Source organism: Amphiura filiformis, chromosome 3 (assembly GCF_039555335.1).
Source record: "Amphiura filiformis chromosome 3, Afil_fr2py, whole genome shotgun sequence".
Lineage (NCBI taxonomy): Eukaryota > Metazoa > Echinodermata > Ophiuroidea > Amphilepidida > Amphiuridae > Amphiura > Amphiura filiformis.
In genome coordinates, this window is record NC_092630.1 from 61,873,152 (window position 1) to 61,892,134 (window position 18,983).

Here is an 18,983-nt window from a genome sequence, read left to right on the forward strand (position 1 = left end):
GTCTATTATTTAAATTATAAGCAGGCCTGATTTAATATAAGGCCGTGTAAAATTAATATTTTGGTTCTCGTCCCTCCCTCCTCAATTTCTGGGATTTGTCAGATTTTTTTTGATTTTTTTTAGATTTTTCAATTTTTTTAGACTTTGGAATGATTTATGAAATTTTCATACATATAAATAAGTTTATTAGAGAACAAGCATCACTTCCAAGTCTTTTTGTGGTACTCTAGGGGGTTTAAAGCACTTAATGTTACCTGGCAGTCGCACACCACCAATAAGGAGCTGTACGGCAATCTCTCCCCAATCTCCGAAAGGCTGAAAACAAAAAGGCTGAGATTTGCTGGACACTGTGCCAGAAGTGAAACAGAGGCAGCTTCCAGAGTTTTGCTGTGGCAGCCTACGCATGGTAAAAGATCAAGAGGACAACCAAGGAAGGACTACATTAAGGGATCTAAAATGAGCGTTTATTGTGTTTCGACAGTATTTTTTGTGGGACATGAGAGCACCTCAGACCTATCGAATTGCATTCTGAATACGAAGCATGTCTTTATGATATCAAATAATTTTCATTTTTTGAAAATCACATTATAATACAAATTTTATGACAAATTATAAACATTTGATATTTTTCAAATTTTTGATATATATAACAGTCCTCGAAGTAAATTATATAAATCTAATGATATATTCTTAATGTGTATGTAGCAGGAGGAAAAGCCGACGATCAATTGAAAATTTTGACCTTTCATATTGAAGATATGGATTTTTTCCCAAAAAGACCTAATTTTTTTGGTGTTTTGGGAAAAAATCCATATCTTCAATACGAAAGGTCAAAATTTTCAATTGATTGTCGGCTTTTCATCCCACCTACATACACTTTAAGTATAAATCATCAGATTTATAAAGTTTACTTCAAGTACTGTTAAATATCAAAAATATCAATTTTAATGATTTGCCATAAAATGTGTATTAAATTGCGAATTTCAAAAATCAAAATTATTTGATATCAGAATGACATTCTTCGTATTCAGAATGCAATTCGATATGTCTGATGTGCTCTGATGGCCCAAAATAAATACGGACCAAACGTTCATACCCCAGCCCTTAAGCAACTAATCGAGGATACTGGACTAGAGAGACAAGACATTAGGAACTGCATGCAGAACAGAGTTGTGTGGAGAGCCATCAGCGGAGTCCGACTAGACAAGTCGACATAAGCAAGTAAGTAAGCTAGGGGGTTTATCCCTCAGAATCTCACATTTGAAAAAAAAAAAAAAAAGGGCCTCATCGTTTCCTCGAGCACTGTTGGAGAAGACCGAAAACTACTGACAATGCTAATTTTACATTGAAAAAAAAAAAAAAAAAAAAAACACCTCCCTCCCTCATCAATTCATGAAAATCCTCTGGACGAGAACCAAAACATTAATTTTATACGGCCTAATTATAAGCATGCATAATTCACCTGTCAACAACCAATCAATTTATGAAAACTATGCATTTTTCACATCGGGGCTGTGCAATAATAATGAGCCATGGGGTGGTTAAAATTGGGGGACCGGCGAGCAATTTCGAAGCGGGGAATTTTGGCACATAGCAATAGGCCTATTTAGGTTATGGGGCACCTTTTAGCACGCTAAGGCATAGGAAAAGCTAGGAAAACGGTTTTAAAACTTTTGGCCCACTCAAGTTTGACCTCACAGATCATATCAAGTACGGTAGCTTCAAGTCTTTGCCCCTTCCATCGAGATAAAAAATAGATTATCTCGATGCCCGTTCTAAATACCATAGGGCCTACTCTTATTATACTTTAACTCATAACTGCTAAATTGTTGTCTAAAGTATATCATTAAATTTGTCCAAAATCCCTCCAAAACCACTTCTTTTTCGTTCAGCGTAACAAAAAAATGATTGGGCCAAAAATTCTTTTATTAATTAATAAACTAGATACAACTTATAGAAATTGCACCAAAAATGGTCAAAAAATGCTCAATTAAAAAAAATCATAAAAAAGCCTGATTTTCGCCCAAATTTCAAAATATTTTTGGCGAAGTTGGTCAAAATATTTAAAAAAAAAAACTATCGGCACGGCTTGTAATAGACGGTTCAAGTTATTTTTATCTAGTTTTAAAAATTAATTAAAAAAAAAGATTGGCCCAATAAAAAAGAGGTAAAAACAGAGAAACATGATAAGTGAGTGTAATATCGCTTTAAACTTTCTGATCGGGACTGATAGTAAGAAAAAATTCGCCGCTACATGATGAAGTGAAAATTGAAAGAAAACAGTGTAAAATATTAGTGACGGAGGAACACAAACCGGCTGGGACCGAGACAACTAGCTGATGCGCGAATTTAAAAAAAAAAAAAAAATCGGCATTCGGCCTAATGCCGCGCTATTAAAAAAAAAAAAAAAGAAATAAAAAGAGGTAAAAACAGAGAAACATGCGGAATGAGTCTGTAATATTGCTTTAAACTTTCAGATCGGGGACGGTGATGTAGGCCTAAGAAAAAAAATCGCCGCTACGTGATAAAGTGAAAACTGAAAGAAAACAATGTAAAACACCGGGGTAAAACATTACTTCTAGAGTAGAAAGATGTGATGAATCGGGATGAGATTCTAAATGCTATCTTCAGTAGATAGGTCCTATAGCGAAAAACAACCCTAAAACGCGCCTAGACTTCTCCGTAGTCCACTTGCCAATTGTGCACTACTCTGGCTATAAGCTTAAAACTCTGATTTAATTAATGAGTGCACAATTGATAGATTTTCACAACTGATCTTTTCAGTCACCGTACGCCCTCTGTTTGTTAGCTTCCCAAGTTTTCGGATAATAAACTGGCAGATTCTGATTAGAATTGTTCAGTATTGAAGTGTCATTATAATTATGCCATTATGATATGTTGCATTCAATGATATAAGCCTACGTAGGGCCTATACTTTACTTTTACTGTCACACAAATAAAATTATATAGCCTAAACTTTTTCATAACCATTTTATACTAGTATTTTGATGTAGGCCTACTAAATATCAGTATAATTTCGAGTTCAACTGAATGCGTTCATCATGATTAATAACATTTTTATTTATCAAAAATCGACTATGGCATAGTCTAAAACGCGCCCGGCTGTTCTGCGCGAAATAAAAAAAATCGGCATTTGGCCCAATGCCGGGCCATTAAGGGCTGGGGTATGAACGTTTGGACAGTATTTATTTTGGGACATTAGAGCACATCAGACATATCGAATTGCATTCTGAATACGAAGAATGTCATTCTGATATCAAATAATTTTGATTTTTTGAAATTCGCAATTTAATACACATTTTATGGCAAATCATTAAAAATTGATATTTTTGATATTTAGCAGTACTTGAAGTAAACTTTATAAATCTGATGATTTATACTTAAAGTGTATGTAGGTGGGATGAAAAGCCGACGATCAATTGAAAATTTTGACCTTTCGTATAGAAGATATGGATTTTTTTCCCAAAAACAAAAAAAAAATTAGGTCTTTTTGGGAAAAAAATCCATATCTTCAATATGAAAGGTAAAAATTTTCAATTGACCGTCGGCTTTTCCTCCCTGCTACATACACTTTAAGAATATATCATTAGATTTATATAATTTACTTCGAGGACTGTTAGGCCTATATATCAAAAATTTGAAAAATATCAAATTTTTATAATTTGTCATAAAATTTGTATTATATTTTGATTTTTAAAAAACGAAAATTATTTGATATCAGAAAGACATGCTTTGTATTCAGAATGCAATTCGATAGGTCTGATATGCTCTTATGTCCCACAAAAAAACTTTCTGATCGGGACTGATGTAGCCTACTAGAAAGAAAAAAATCGCCGCCACATGATGAAGTGAAAATTGAAAGAAAACAATGTAAAACAATACTTCTAGAGTAGAAAGATGTGATGAATCGTGATGAGATTCTAAATGCTATCTTCAGTAGATATAGCGAAAAGAAGCTAAAAGAGTCCTCTAACTCGTTTGGCTGCTATGCGCGAATTAAAATAAAATCGGCATTCGGCCTAATGCCGCGCTATTAAAAAAAGAAATAAAAAGAGGTAAAAACAGAGAAAAATGTAGATGCGGAAAGTGATGAGTCTGTAATATCGCTTTGAACTTTCTGATCGGGACTGATGTAGGCCTACAAGAAACAAACAATATGCCGCTACGTGATGAAGTAAAAACTTGGAGAAAATAATGTAAAACATTACTTCTAGAGTAGAAAGATGTGGTCGATCCTTCATGTAATTATTTCGTGTAAGCTAATCCTAACTCTAACCCTAATCCTAACCCTAACCCTAAGCCTAATCATAACCCTAATCCTAACCCTAACCCTAATCCTAACCCTAATCCTAACCCTAAACTAACCCTAACCTTAACCCTAACCCTAACCCTAATTTCGTGTAAAATTACATGAAGGAAATAATGATGAATCGGGATCAGATTCTAAATGCTATCTTCAGTAGATTGTGATGTGCCCTGAGTACTTTAAAGGGCAGGTCTATGCAAAAACAACATCATATCATTGGCAAGCTAATATTATGAGGACAATAAAAATTACTCCTTTTTGAGAAAATAAGACGTTTCAAATTGATATACCGCAAAAAACAACTTAAAAGGGCATTTCGTGATCAACAGCCTCATCCCCCCACTTTTCTCAAAAAAAGTTGAGATTTTTATATCACTGGAAACATCTGGCAACATAATGTTTATGTACGAAATATTTCTTGCAGAGCAAAGAGCAAAGATATCGCGAAATTTGAATTTCGTTCTGGTGCACCAGAACGAAATTACAACACAATGTCTATGGAGCAGTGTAATACACTAAATCATGCATAACTCGCAAACACAAAATCGGAATCAACTGAAATTTTGGGAATAAGCTTTTTTCGTGGATATCTACTGAAAAATGTCATAAAAAGAGGATGCTAGGATCACGAAATACTCCTTTAAGCGGTGAGTTCCTTCGAATGAGACAGATTTGGCCTAGAAAAAAGGTGACGCCATGAAATGAGATTTGCCCGCTTTGAGAAAAAGGGACTATAAAACGCTCTAAATGGATAGAACGTATACTGTTGTTGTTCACAGAAAAAAATCCCAATTAAGTATTACAAATTTAATACATATGGATAAAATCAGCCGCTTCTTTTTTTTTTTTTTTACATATATTAGTAAATTGTGATATTACAATTCATTTGTAAATCAATATCATGAGAAATATTAGGCCTAAAAATAAATACATAATTTGAGCTTAGAATTTCATCCGAGACTAGCATATAAACCGTGTTAAGTCCACAAACTCATGTAGTTATTATATATAGTTTCAGTTGGATGAAACATTACAAAGTAACTCGCATAGTAACAATACTGTGTGGACTTTGCGAAATGAGAACAATAGTCTGCATATTGTTATGCAGCATTGTTACTAATGGTAAATGATAGTACAACTCATTGTTGCTAATGTCAAACTTGTCAAAGTGATTGTGATCAACGCTCTGCAGGGTCTATTGTTCTATTGTTTCCGATTAGAGCGCTGACATATTGGAAAATGTTGCCAATCAATATTCATGAGAGTGTACATTCAACGTCCAGTTTTCGAAATTGGGTGACTTGTGTTTGGCAGGTGTGAAATACATCTGACTGGGCGTTTTAATTAGGTAACGAAAAAAGGCATTGACATCATCGAATGGCTGCCCAGTGCTGTTATGTGTTTAGTTATTATATAGGCCTAATAATAATTATTTAATGTATTCATCATTCCGTTCTTTTCCCTTCTCTTTACTTATTCTTTCCTATGCCTACACTTTATCACTCCTTCGCTCTCCTTGTCCCCTTTCACCCTCCCTCTCTCATTCCCATCATTTTCCTTATAATATTTCAATTTATCTATTGTCTTTATTAGGCCTATATCTTTTCATCTCCTTCCTCCAGCCTCTCTCATTATCCATATCCCTCCTCCCGTCTTCCTCCCTCCCAAGACTTCTCACAGGGGTGAATCTGCCCCTTCCCAACCCCCTCCCCTCTTTGGGTACGCCATTATTTCTATACCAATCTCCTTCTTAAAATAAAATTAAATGGAAATTTCTTAAAAACAACCTTTATAGGCCTATACTTATACTTATACTTGCTTGTATACGCATAGCGATTACCATTATAGTGTAATATAGATATGTGGAAATGGCAGCCTTCATACAGACCCTGCCTTCATACATTCTAATGTGTAATCGATCAGCAAGAGCATTCAATTTATTTAAATGAAGCGCCTAATTTCAGGTGGGTGGTAAAGATGATTGCATCGACAGCTAAAGCCTCCTTTATAGATTTCAGACAACACAAGCACACATTTGGGATACATGGGTACAATGGTACCACTTTACACATGACTGCCCTTACATATGACTGTATTGTGGTCACTTATTGATACTCGTCTGTTGTGTAGAGCGTTAATATGATGCCGGATCAGTGACCGATTTAATGGCGGAACCCCTTTGTTTGAAACAATGGTAGGCCCTACCACTTTTATGAATAGCCTGTCGCAACTTCTAATCGGCATCAAACGAACAAAGCATTATATAATCTATTGCGACTCTATTTCTATTGAAAGCTCTTTGATTGTGATTGTATGATCATGATGATGAGAGCATGATATAATATAACTCCTCGCCACAACTGAGCCCGGATGTCGCCAATCATCATTTTTGAGATATTCAACCAAAATATTCTGCTTGAAATTAGCTTTAAAATGATGTATATCATGTCTATAGTACTTGACATTTAAGTAGTGAAAAATCAATAAAACAGTCAATAAATCCTTTCTTTCCTATTGTTTATTGTTAAGTTCGATGGAGCATATCTCAATAGTGGCACTGGCGACATCCGGGCTCAGTTGTGGCGAGGAGTCACATATAGTGTCCGCTTCATTTACCTACGTCATCAGCCAAACGGAGTGAGAACACGTATACGCTTCAAACGGGGGAAGAACACGTACGAGGCTGAACTTTACCCACAAAATTTCTCCTTTTTCAGGAGAAATACGCATACAAAAATTGCAACAAGTGTCAACTTGTAATGTAATCATTATTCTCTTCGAATAGAGATAAACTTGTTTTTGCAATAGACCTGCCCTTTAATTTAATCATTTAACTTTGTTTACAAGCTGAAAGTATTTCATGAGATGGGAAACCCCTTTGTACTTGCAAGAGTTGGTGTGGAAAGTCATTTTGGGATTCCCCCAAATTATTGTAAACAAAGTCAGATCTATGTTTGGAACTTGGAAATCCCCAGTTCGGTGTATTGCACCATAGGAAAAGCCCAGGAATTGAAGTAATGAGAAAGTTTAATGTGTATAATTAATCTTGGGAAATCCCAAGCTTGCATCATCTGTGAAGATGTGAATGAAGTGATGGTTTATTAATAAATGATGGGTTTTGCATGAGTACTGGTATAAAAGCTGAAGGCTTGAGTTTGGACTTTACAGAATGTCATGGGAGATTGCAAAACTCCACATGTGTGTGTTGGTCTTCGTGCTTCAAAAAAGAAGTACATTTTAACCAGTTTACATAGCCAATAATTGAGCTATTTTTAATACAGCAACGAAGGAGATTTCGAGTACACAAATGTGCTCTTCCTCATCAAAGCATCAAAGTATTTTAATCCTTTGAACAGAAGAACTTTAAAAAGTTCGTCTGTCGAATTGCTGGAGTTTGCTGGGTTTATAAAAACAATATATCTGTCAAATACAGCGGAGCAGTGTTAAAGAAGCATGTTCCCTGGAGAAAGATTAATTGGTGAAAGAAACACCATTTTGGAGAAAGCAGCGCAAGGAGATAAATGTTTGGAGAATTGCGCAAGGAGATAAGCGTTTGGAGAAAGCAGCGCAAAAAGATATAAGTGATTGGAGAAAGCAGCATCATTTTGGTGTGAGGATTTATTCGCAAGGATATTTATAAACGCAAGTGTACAAAGGACTTCGCTGATTTTCGCAGGACAAGTGATTAAGGATATTTACATCAGCCGTCTAGAACATTGCAAGAACTCTGTTATCTTCAAGAAGAAGAATGCTAGCTGGCGAAGTACTGATAAGTTAAAATATTATTGTGATTGTGTGATTATTTTTGTATGTGAATTTGTTGTCATATATTGTACCAATCATATTTTGCTTTCAATTAAAGACCTAGATTTTCTCAGCTTAATCAAACAGTGTATTTGTGTTGTGCATTCGTGTGAGTTCGGGTAAAAGGTGATTTTGGCCTTGAGTCAAGTACGACTTGTAACAAAAATTGGGGGCTTCGTCCGGGAAATACACTGTAAAAACCTATAACTTGGGAGAACGAGAAGTTTGATGAGTTGAAGAAGCCTGATTTATTAGCATTTGCCAAAAATTATGACTTGAAAGTAAAGCAAGCTACAAGAAGACAAGTAATCAAAAATGCCTTGATTGATATTTTGGTTGATGATGATCGAGTATTAATTTTTGAGGAACCCATTTTGGACAAGAGAAAAGAGGTCCAAACTGAAATCGGTGGGGACTCAGCAGTTAAATTGAAAGAGTTGGAAATTCAATTAGACCTGAGAAAAATAGAAATGGATCAAAAAGAAAATCTGGAAATGATCAAGTTAGAGAATGAAAATAAAGAAAAACAAGAAAGGCTAGATATGGAAAAACAGAAAATGGCTATTGAAGAACACGCACGCCAAGAAAAAATGGCACTTGAAGAAAAATGGCGCTTGAGCAACAAAAAATTAGAATCGGAAGAAAAGGAAAAGGTGGTAAAATTGGAACTTGAAAAACAACAATTGGAAATGGAAGAAAAAGAAAAAGAAACAAAACTGCAAATAGAAGCACATTTGAAAGAAAAAGAAATTGAGGAAAAGTACAAGTTTGAACAAGAGAAGTTGGCAAAGCTAGGTGACAAATACTCATCAAGTTTCTCATCAAAGTCAGGGTTTGATGTTACAAAGTATGTGAAGCTTGTGCCTATATTCAAAGAAAAAAAAAGTTGACGAGTATTTTCAACACTTTGAAAAGGTAGCTACAACTTTGAAATGGCCTAAAGAGCATTGGACCCTACTTTTACAAAGTAGTTTTGTGGGGAAGGCCAGGGAGACTTACTCAGCTCTAAGCCTGCTCTACCAATAAAGAAGTGTAATAATTGTGAAGAAGTCAAACAGTTTACAACGTTGAACACAAAAGAATCTATCATCGAATTTTAAGAGGCTTTAATCCACCCAATTGGGCAGTCACAACACCAGTCAGGTGCTGCAGGGACCCAGTAATGGCCGACCAAATCCTGACCATGACTTGGCTCGTTGGATACGTCTATCAGGCGAAAATTATTCGACGTCACTGCCACATCAGGGTGAATAATGGTATAGGAACACAATGATGTTTAGATAAAAGGGTCCGCAAATAAGATTAAAATGATTTTTAATGTTTGCATTGCTTTTTGATGAATATTGACGGTTTGACAAATTTATACAAACTTTTTAAGTGAATCAAAAATTATTATAAGCTATTATAATGTAAACACAAATCTTGTAAGCAAATTTACGCGAGTATGTAGTTGCTGTATACGAAACTTCCTATGTAGTAAATTCTGCAGACGGCCGAATCCACAAGCGGCTAGGGGGCGCAGGGGTAATGTGTCTCTTTTTCCACATTTCTGGTAATAAATATCAAACAGTCATAATTGGCGGTCATTTCAAATCATCACCAAGTCAACGAGGTTCAGGAATGTCCTCTCATTGTTAATTGTTGGTTATACCAGGGCAGCGACACTACCTAATTTGCATATCCAAATGACCCGTCTCCTCCGCAGCCAATTTGGTTCCGCTCTATCGAAATCAAGCTGGTCACGGAGGAGACTACCCTCCTTTGTGTTTGTTTATTTGTGTATGGAGAGCCCTTTTTGGAGTCCGGAATGACTTAGGATACGCTCTCAGCTAGAGTCCGACGCTGCATTGCACTAGAAATACCTTTTCTGTGAAATCGCTATAGAGCCAACCGGGAGCACGTATTCGTTTTGAAAATATAGCATTAAAATTAGTATCACCCTTGTGGCCCCCGTGCAGTGGAAAACCTTAATTCTTTCATTAAAAGGAAATGAACATTAAAAAAACACGGCTCTACCTGTGCACCAATAAAATTGGCACAGCAATTTGTCTCAAATATGAATGAATTTTAAGAAACATACGGGGTATGATGAACATTGACCTGACGCCATGATAGTAGGATCTATTAGTCGTTTTATATACAATGTATTATACCGTATTGTCATAATACCAATATTTGTCATTATATATAATGAGTAATATTTAGCAACGTAAATGTGCAGTTCATATGCACAAACGAATACTGATCTTTATGATATTCAGGTTTTTGTACATCACATATAACATGTCACATAGGAGGTCATACGTGTTGACCTTCATCTATTGTATTTGTTCATCTGTGTATGGAGAGGATTAGCGCCCTTAAACGCCATTAAAACTCCATCAGTATTAGGGCGTAGTTCAGTGAACTCACCGGATTGCTATTCCAAGTACTTTGATAATACGTATTAATGGGTCGAGGCGATTGCATTGAAAAACCTAATAAATTATTCATAACAGTTACGTAATCAATCGATAGTGCGGACACTTTTCATTTGCAAACCACCAAAATTCGTGATCTTTTAGCGTTGGAAAAAAACCACGTGAATAGAGTGCCCTCTCAAGAATATCTACTCTCTGGTTATACATACAAACCATGTACAAACCATACTGCAGTTACTGTCCGTTTTCCTATACACAATACACAGTGCTCTCACCATTGACGCGTGACCCCTACAAATGATGTATGTTGGGAGAATGGACACTTGCCTAGTTAACATCACTGTGTGAAAAATAACCAGCCAATATTTTATTTATTCTCCAAAACTTCTAGCAAATATATTTCTCTAACATGACCTAAAATTACAGCTAGGTTAGATGTTCAGAAATGGTCGCACTTTTGTAAAATATGAGTGAGGGCAAGGCATAGCTAGCCAACTCCCCGTGTTATTTGAATGGAGATTTGACCGAAAATATTGGTATCGGACCGCTCACTTCTGAAGGATGCCACAAAAAACCGGTAAAAGCTACATTTAAATTATTCTAAATAGGTTCTAGAAAATAAAGTTTTGTAACATGTCCTAAATTTTTAGCTAATTTAGGTGTTTGGAGAGGGTCGTACTTTTGTGTTTTAGGAAGGACATGTAAACGACAGATAACACCAAAAATATGAAGAAATTATTTCTAAACCGTGTTAAGTCAAAAATCATTATGTTGCTCATTTTCAAGAATGCTGGTTTACAAAAAGCACGACATTGTCTGATTTCGTGAACAAAGCCACACATAACATTGTTTCCTTTCGTTTCCTTTATAATCGGTTACCCAACTGAAGCTATGAATACCAGCTTTATTGCGATATCGCACATGAAAACAGTCACTTGTGCACAACCAGAGAAGATCCGATTTAATCAGTTGAGCTGTTTCAATGAGTGTTATCTTGGTTTAATAGCTTTTAATGGGGTTAAGTCCTGCAAAGGTCGAGATGAATTCTACTGTAGACATGACTGCATCATGCCTAGACAAAATACAATGCTTTGTTATCCACCACATGAACTGTTGAACAGGATTTAACCAAAACAAACAAAGACAAGAACTATTTAAGGATTCTATAAAATAGGTAGGGTAGCTGCAGGTAATATGGGACAGCAGGTAATATGGGACACCTGTTTTCATTTTAACAAAAAGTAGCTTAGAGAAGGTACACACTTTAAGTTGATTTGCTAAGTGTTTAGAGACATCAAGTGTGCTTCTAGAAATGCAGTTTTGGAGTCTGTGTATCAAACTCTTGGAAATCAATGCCAAAAAGAGTGAAATTGCCCAAAAATTTACGTCGTTTTTTGGCCTGATATAAAATCAATGACGCCACATTTTATGATTGTGTATCCAAATACTCTGGTACTGAGGGGGCATTTGTCATTTTTTATGATCTTTAGGTGATGGGTTAAGCTTATCAGCAGGTAAAATTCCACTGAAAAGTGGCACTTTCCTTTTATAAATGATTATTTTCTCTGATTTTCAACTGAATGGGTGCAGGTAATATGGGACTCATGGGACTATGGGACTGTAACTCAGAATACAATTTGCCGACATTACGGCTCATTCGTAGTGTCCAGTCACATTATATTATTGTGGATTGATTTCAAAATCCACATGGAGATCCGATCCTTCCATTTTCTCTCGATAAAGCTTATCGAATGCTCCGTTTTGAGCTACCGTAAACAGAGTCTTCCATTCTCTACCTGTAATAGAGATGATAATCCATTGAAAATGTTAATTACTGCCAAATTGTGAGTTTGAACGATCATCGTCAATTGTAAATATGCATAGTTTATTATTTCTTTGACAAATTCTGTCTATATACGGTATTATTTATTTCACTTTTTTTGTGTCTATTTAGGTATTGAACAATGTGGGAAAATATGAGCTAAACGGAGGAAACGGCATATTCATTATAATTATGGTTTTGGAATATTTCATTATTTGAATTTTCATGTATTTCAGATGTATTTGGTACATTGTGATGTGCCCTCAGTAGTCTAATTTAATTGTTTAACTTTGTTCACAAGCAAGCTGAAAGTATGTCATGAGAAATATGAGACCAGAGGAAGCACCTTGGAAGTGATCATGCAAGAGTTTGTGTGTTACATGTTTTAGGGGAAAAACCTTAAATGCTGTAAACAGAGTGAATCAGAGTTATTAATATCATAGGGGACTTTCCGTATTGCTCAATATTCAGTAGATTGCACCAAAAAAAAAAAAAAAACCAGGAAGTGATGTAATGAGAAAGGTTAATGTGTATAATTAATCTTCGGAAATCCCAAGTAAACAAAGTGAATCAGAGTTATTAATATCATAGGGGACTTTCCGTATTGCTCAATATTCAGTAGATTGCACCATAGAGAAAAAAAGCCCAGGAAGTGATGTAATGAGAAAGGTTAATGTGTATAATTAATCTTGGGAAATCCCAAGCTTGCATCATCTGTGAAGATGATGCAAGCGCAAGAAAGCAGCGCAAGGAGATATATTTTGGAGAAAGCAGCACAAGAGGATAAAACAGCAGCATTTTCATGTGAGGATTTCATACGCAAGGTTATTTTTAAACGCAAGTGTATAATGGACTTCGCTGATTTTCTTAGGACAAGTGAATAAGGATATATTACATCAGTCGTCCAGAACATTTCAAGAATTCTAGGATCACCAACAAGAAGACCGCTGGTTAAGTACTGATAGAATAAAACTGATTGTGTGATTTTATTGTTGTTATACATGTGTGTACCAGATCATACTTTGTTTACAATTACAGACTTAGACTTTGTTAGCTTAATCAAATAGTGTATTTGTGTTGTGTATTCGTGTGAGTTAGGGTAAAAGGTGATTTTGGCTTATGAGTCAGTACGACTCGTAACAACATCATTTGCCCAAGAATTTGGAGAATAGAGGCCTTGCATGTGACATATCATCCCGTAAATATGGCGGACTACTCAATGCATTCAACAAAAGCATGATTGCAATCAAATAGGTTGATGACAACATTTGATTGAATGGACTGCACTCCGCCATAACTACGGTGAAGGACACCGCACACCATCATCGTTCCTATATCTTCGTGTCAAAATTGCCGCGATAGTACGATGAATCCTCACGTTTTTCAACAGCTACGCATGGTGATTTTATTCGAGATAGGCCGAGCGACTCAGGCTAAGCATACAATGTGAGATTTTGAGAGTCTGCCACACTGTTTCTATTCTATGTTTTTACGATTTTCGCATGATCAGATATGGCTGGCCGTAACCGCCACAACGTGGAGCTGCTACGCGTAGCTTACTTTTCGCTTCGCGGAGCTAAATTGACCAATCATGTTAGATATTTTTCTTACGCGGAGCCAGTTGATGCATCCTCGTTTCAGAGAGAGAAAACTCTTGCCAAAATTAATGTTTACTATGTGGATTTTAAATGAATCGAATGTAAATAAACCACAAACAGTTGTACAGGATCAATACCATTGTTTGATTAGTGTATAGTCAATGTTCCCTTGCATGCATGTGTCATGTGTGTGGCGTGTTTGTTTGTTTGTCTACTGTGTCAGGCCAGGATCACTGACACCCACGGTACTGATACTGTCATACTACCACGGTGATCATATTGTTGAATGTTGTTGACTTTAAAATAATCATGATGCAGTCATGTCTACAGTAGAATTCAACACGACCTCTGAAGGACTTAAACCCCATTAATAGCTATTAAACCAAGATAACACTCAATGAAAACAGCTCAACTATGTTACATCAGATCTTCTCTGGTTAAATACACACTGCAATTGTGTCTGATTTACCTGTGCAATGAGCTGGTATTATAGTTTCAGTTGGGTGAATGATTATAAAGCGAACGCAAGGTAACAATACTGTCTGGGCTTTTGTTTACGAAATGAGACAATAGTCTGCTTATTGTTAACCAGCGTTCTTGAAAATGAGAAGCATAATGGTTTGCAGACTTAACACGGTTTAGAAATAATTTGTTCATATTTTTTGGTGTTATCTGTCGTTTACATATCCTTCCTAAAACACAAAAGTACCAATATTTCCAAACACCTAAATTAGCTAAAAATTTAGGAAATGTTACAAAACTATATTTTCTAGAATTTCAGAGAATACTTTAAATATTGGCTGGTTATTTTTTACACAGTGACGTCAACTAGGCAATGGCATGATACTTCTATGAGCGCACTGAGTATTGTGTATAGGAAAACGGGCAGTACCGTAACTACAGTATGTATGGCCTACTACTAGCAGTGGCGTAGATTTCTTTATGACATTGGGGGGTGGAGTTTGAAAAAAATTCTCGAAGTATATTCAATCCAGCACCTTTTAGCGACATAATATGTTTATGTTACAAATGCGAGCGAAGCGCGCCAAAAATTTTGCTATTTTGAAGCTAAACTGATTAAATATGGTGTAAAAGTAGAATAAATGCGCGCGAAGCGCGTGAAAATTTGTATTTTGGGAGCTAAAATGAGCAAATATGAGGTTAATTTGATCAGAAACCCATTATCAGGCGTCAACATTGGGGGATGATTGTATGGACCATCCCCCCCTTGCAAAATATTGGGGGGGGGATTTATCCCCCCCATCCCCCCGGGATCTACGCCTATGACTACTAGTATATAAAGTAAATCCGAACTGGTTTGCTGAAGGTCGAATTCCGCAGGCCACGCCGCGCAAGATGTACAAATCAGCTCCCGGCGATACACTGCAGATCGCAGAATTGTGTGCATGGTTTACCACCACTCTGCCTAGCTATATAGTTGTGTACAATACTGTATGAGTTTCTTGTGAGTGCATGTCCATCTTAATAATAAGTCGGTTCGTACTTTTCATAAACTACTTTTTGAATCATAACTTTCCTGACCGAGGATATCTTGCAACTACGTGAAGCTGGTCTGGCAAATTCTTAATGCATAAATTCGCTTCACGTAATGAGTAAGTCGTACTTGATTGGTCAGTTTTACCTCCGAGTAATGAAAAACTCTAACATGATTGGTCAATTTGGCTCCACGGAGCAAAAAGTCAGCTACGCGTAGCAGCTCCACGTTGTGGCGGTTGCGGCCTACCATATCAGTATCCCATATGATATTTCGATTGCAAGAAAATTTTATTTGTTATCACGTAAATCACAGGTTTCGTTTAAATTAACTACCTGGAAATTAAATTAACTAATTAGTGAGGACCGGTATTTTGCTGTGGATATGTTTAACTGCAATTTTGATGTAAAACATTTGAAATCTGCTGTAAAAATTGTGATAATATTCAACTCTTTGATAAAATATTTATATAAAGGAATGCATGTAAAACCAGGTGCAATACAATGTACATTATTGACACACTATCACTCTCTTTATCTACGTCAATAATAGAATAATCGATTTCATTCGAATTGAATACAATCCCTCATTTCAAATATATAGTTTTGGTTTCTCTATTGTTCAGAAACCAAAAATCAAGGGATTAAAATGTGGAGATGAACTGGTATGCAATCATAACACTATTGTGCTGGGAGGACACAAGAGGGTATATATACTGCGCCAATAAAGTATCCTTACACTTGGAAAAATAATCACAATTTCCAAACTGAACAATATTGGGGTAAATTTGTTTTTTTAATAGATGCACTATTTAATCCTGCACATTATGACACCACAATGAATCCAATGTGACTTCAAGAAGCAAAGTTACAAGCATTTGATTAGACGAAGGTACAGTTTTAAAAGTGACAAACTGGCCTATTCAAAACTCCACAGACTAGACATCTGGTTTGAGAGTGGTGAATGACTAATTTATGCGTTTGGCTTTAATTGAAAACAAAAGGAACAAAAGAAAACTGAAACAAAAGAACTGACAAATAAAATGAAAGTTATGAAAAGTACAGAGAAGTAAAAACTGAAATAAAAACTGCTTTAAATAACGCTTCATTGAAGAAACGGTGTTGTCTCTTTGTTGTGCTTGTTGGAATCTTTGTGCGCCTTGTATAGGCCAGTTTGTCACTTTTAAAACTGGACATTGTTCGTCTATTCAATTGCTTGTAACTTTGCTTCTTGAGGTCACATTGGATTCAATGTGGTGTCATAATGTGCAGGATTAAATAGTGCATCTATTAAAAAAACAAATTTATTGAACATATAGACGAATCCAAATACACGCATTCCTACACCTGGCTAGCAGCCTTTAGTTGGGTCCCCGTCGGCTACAATGCATCCAAAATGTGAAATGATTCGGCCTTGGCGGAAATTTTAAACTGCATTCCATCACCCGTTTTACACCTTCCGCGAAACACAGGTAGACAAAAGAATGATTTACAACACAATACAGTTCCAACAGTTGTGCAAATAAAAGCCGCCTTACACCTAGAGAAGGTCGAGGAGGGTTAATAGAATAATACAATAGAGATAATTCCGCAGGTAATCCCGTCGCATCTATTCATAGATGTACAAATGGATGAACAAAAGGACTATGTATGAATAGATGCGACAGGATTACCTCTATTGTATATATTATTCTATTAACCCTCCTCGTCTTTGCATCTTCTCTAGGTGTTAGGCGGCCTTTATTTGCACAATCAGGCGCTCAAAACACCAGGTTGGTGCTAGCGGGAAACCAAAGATGGCCGACCAAATCCTGACCATGACTTGGCTCGTTGGATTCGTCTATATTGTTCAGTTTTGAAATTGTGATTATTTTTCCAAGTGTAAGGATACTTAATTGGCGCAGTATATAATCAAAAGTATAATGGCCTATAACCATACGTATATAATAGCCTATTGTGCTAACATTTTCATTATCGATATCTATCAACGCGGGCGACTTTTGATGCTCTCTGCCGAGATTCGTTTGATAAGTTATGCATAGACATCGTTGAGACATAAAGGATGGATATACGAGGCCTACATGTAGAAATCATGTGCATATATTGAGGGGTGGGGGGTGGGGTGTTTTGTTTATTTGTCTGAAATATAAACGATGCATGATGATGTAGATGATTTGATTATGAATTAGATTATTCCCCGGAAAGCACAACCCATACCTCTTACCTATGTTCCCTCCGCCACCTATATATAACCTCATCCCTCCCCCTCCCCACCCTCGATATCGACTCTTCCCTATTATTCCACTCCACTCTTGAGCCCCCCACTCCCCCTCCTTCCCTTCCCACTTCCAATGCTCGCTCCCCTCTGTTTCTCTTTCTCCCTTACCCTTCCCCCCCCCCCCCCACACACACACACACACGCACACACCCTCTTTCCCTGGCGATCTCTTCTATCTCTCTCTCTCTCTCTATTCTCCAATAAATAAATTGAATAAAAGTTAGTTTAAGGGCTGGGGTATGAGCGACCTTGAAGTTCCGGTATCTGGAGAGGGGAAGCAATGAGTTACCCCAAATCACAGCGGCAGGTAGTGACTGGGCCGCCGAGTGCTAATATATATTTATTTTGGAAGGTTCGTGTTTGTTTTAAATTTTGGGGCGTTTTTCCAAAATTTGATATTTTTGGTCATATTTAAAAAAAAACGACATGCCAAAGCCAACTCTTTGGGCACATAGTTTGTTATTGTTATTGCAGTTCTTTTCCACATACCTACGTTAACATTCGATTGGGTGATTTACTAATATTATATATTTTATGACTGCAATTTGGCGTTTTCAATGCGTTTTACACGTATCATGAAATTAACGCAAATATCTAGTCACGCTGCTTTTAGAATTTTTACCTGATCGTCGGCTTTTGCAGGCAACAGAATGCAGATTGGCTCACGATAGATGTCGTATTCCTCTATGTGGTTCACTCATTGATAAAATGAGTTTGCATTCCTTGTAACAACACACACATTGCCGTCTGGAAACCGGGTCTGGTACTGATTTTGGGACAGCCAATAGACTTCAGCGCCGTATCAAATCTCATAAAAACCACACGACTGACGACTATGTGTTTATGTTTCCCGCACGAAAGCTTGTGTCTACATCTATTACTATACTTCTTTGGAAATGTTGACCTTTGACCATTCTTTGTATAACGCCCTGATATGATCTTGATATGTTCGCTTGATTGGGTACGTTATAGCATCCATTTCATTGAGGTGTTAGGACTTGGTCAGTATAATACTTGCAGGGATACAATAGTTTAACATGGTGTGTGAGCATGGTGAAAGACTCATTATTGATTAGGCGCGGACATATTAAAGGCACAGGCCCTTTGCGTGTATAGCAGAAAATTATAATAGAATGTGTGAATAGAATGTTTGGAATTTTGCAACTAAAATACTAACTGCATTCTGCATTATGTATTTATTTATTTATTTAGGCCTATGCCTATTTATTTATTTACTGAC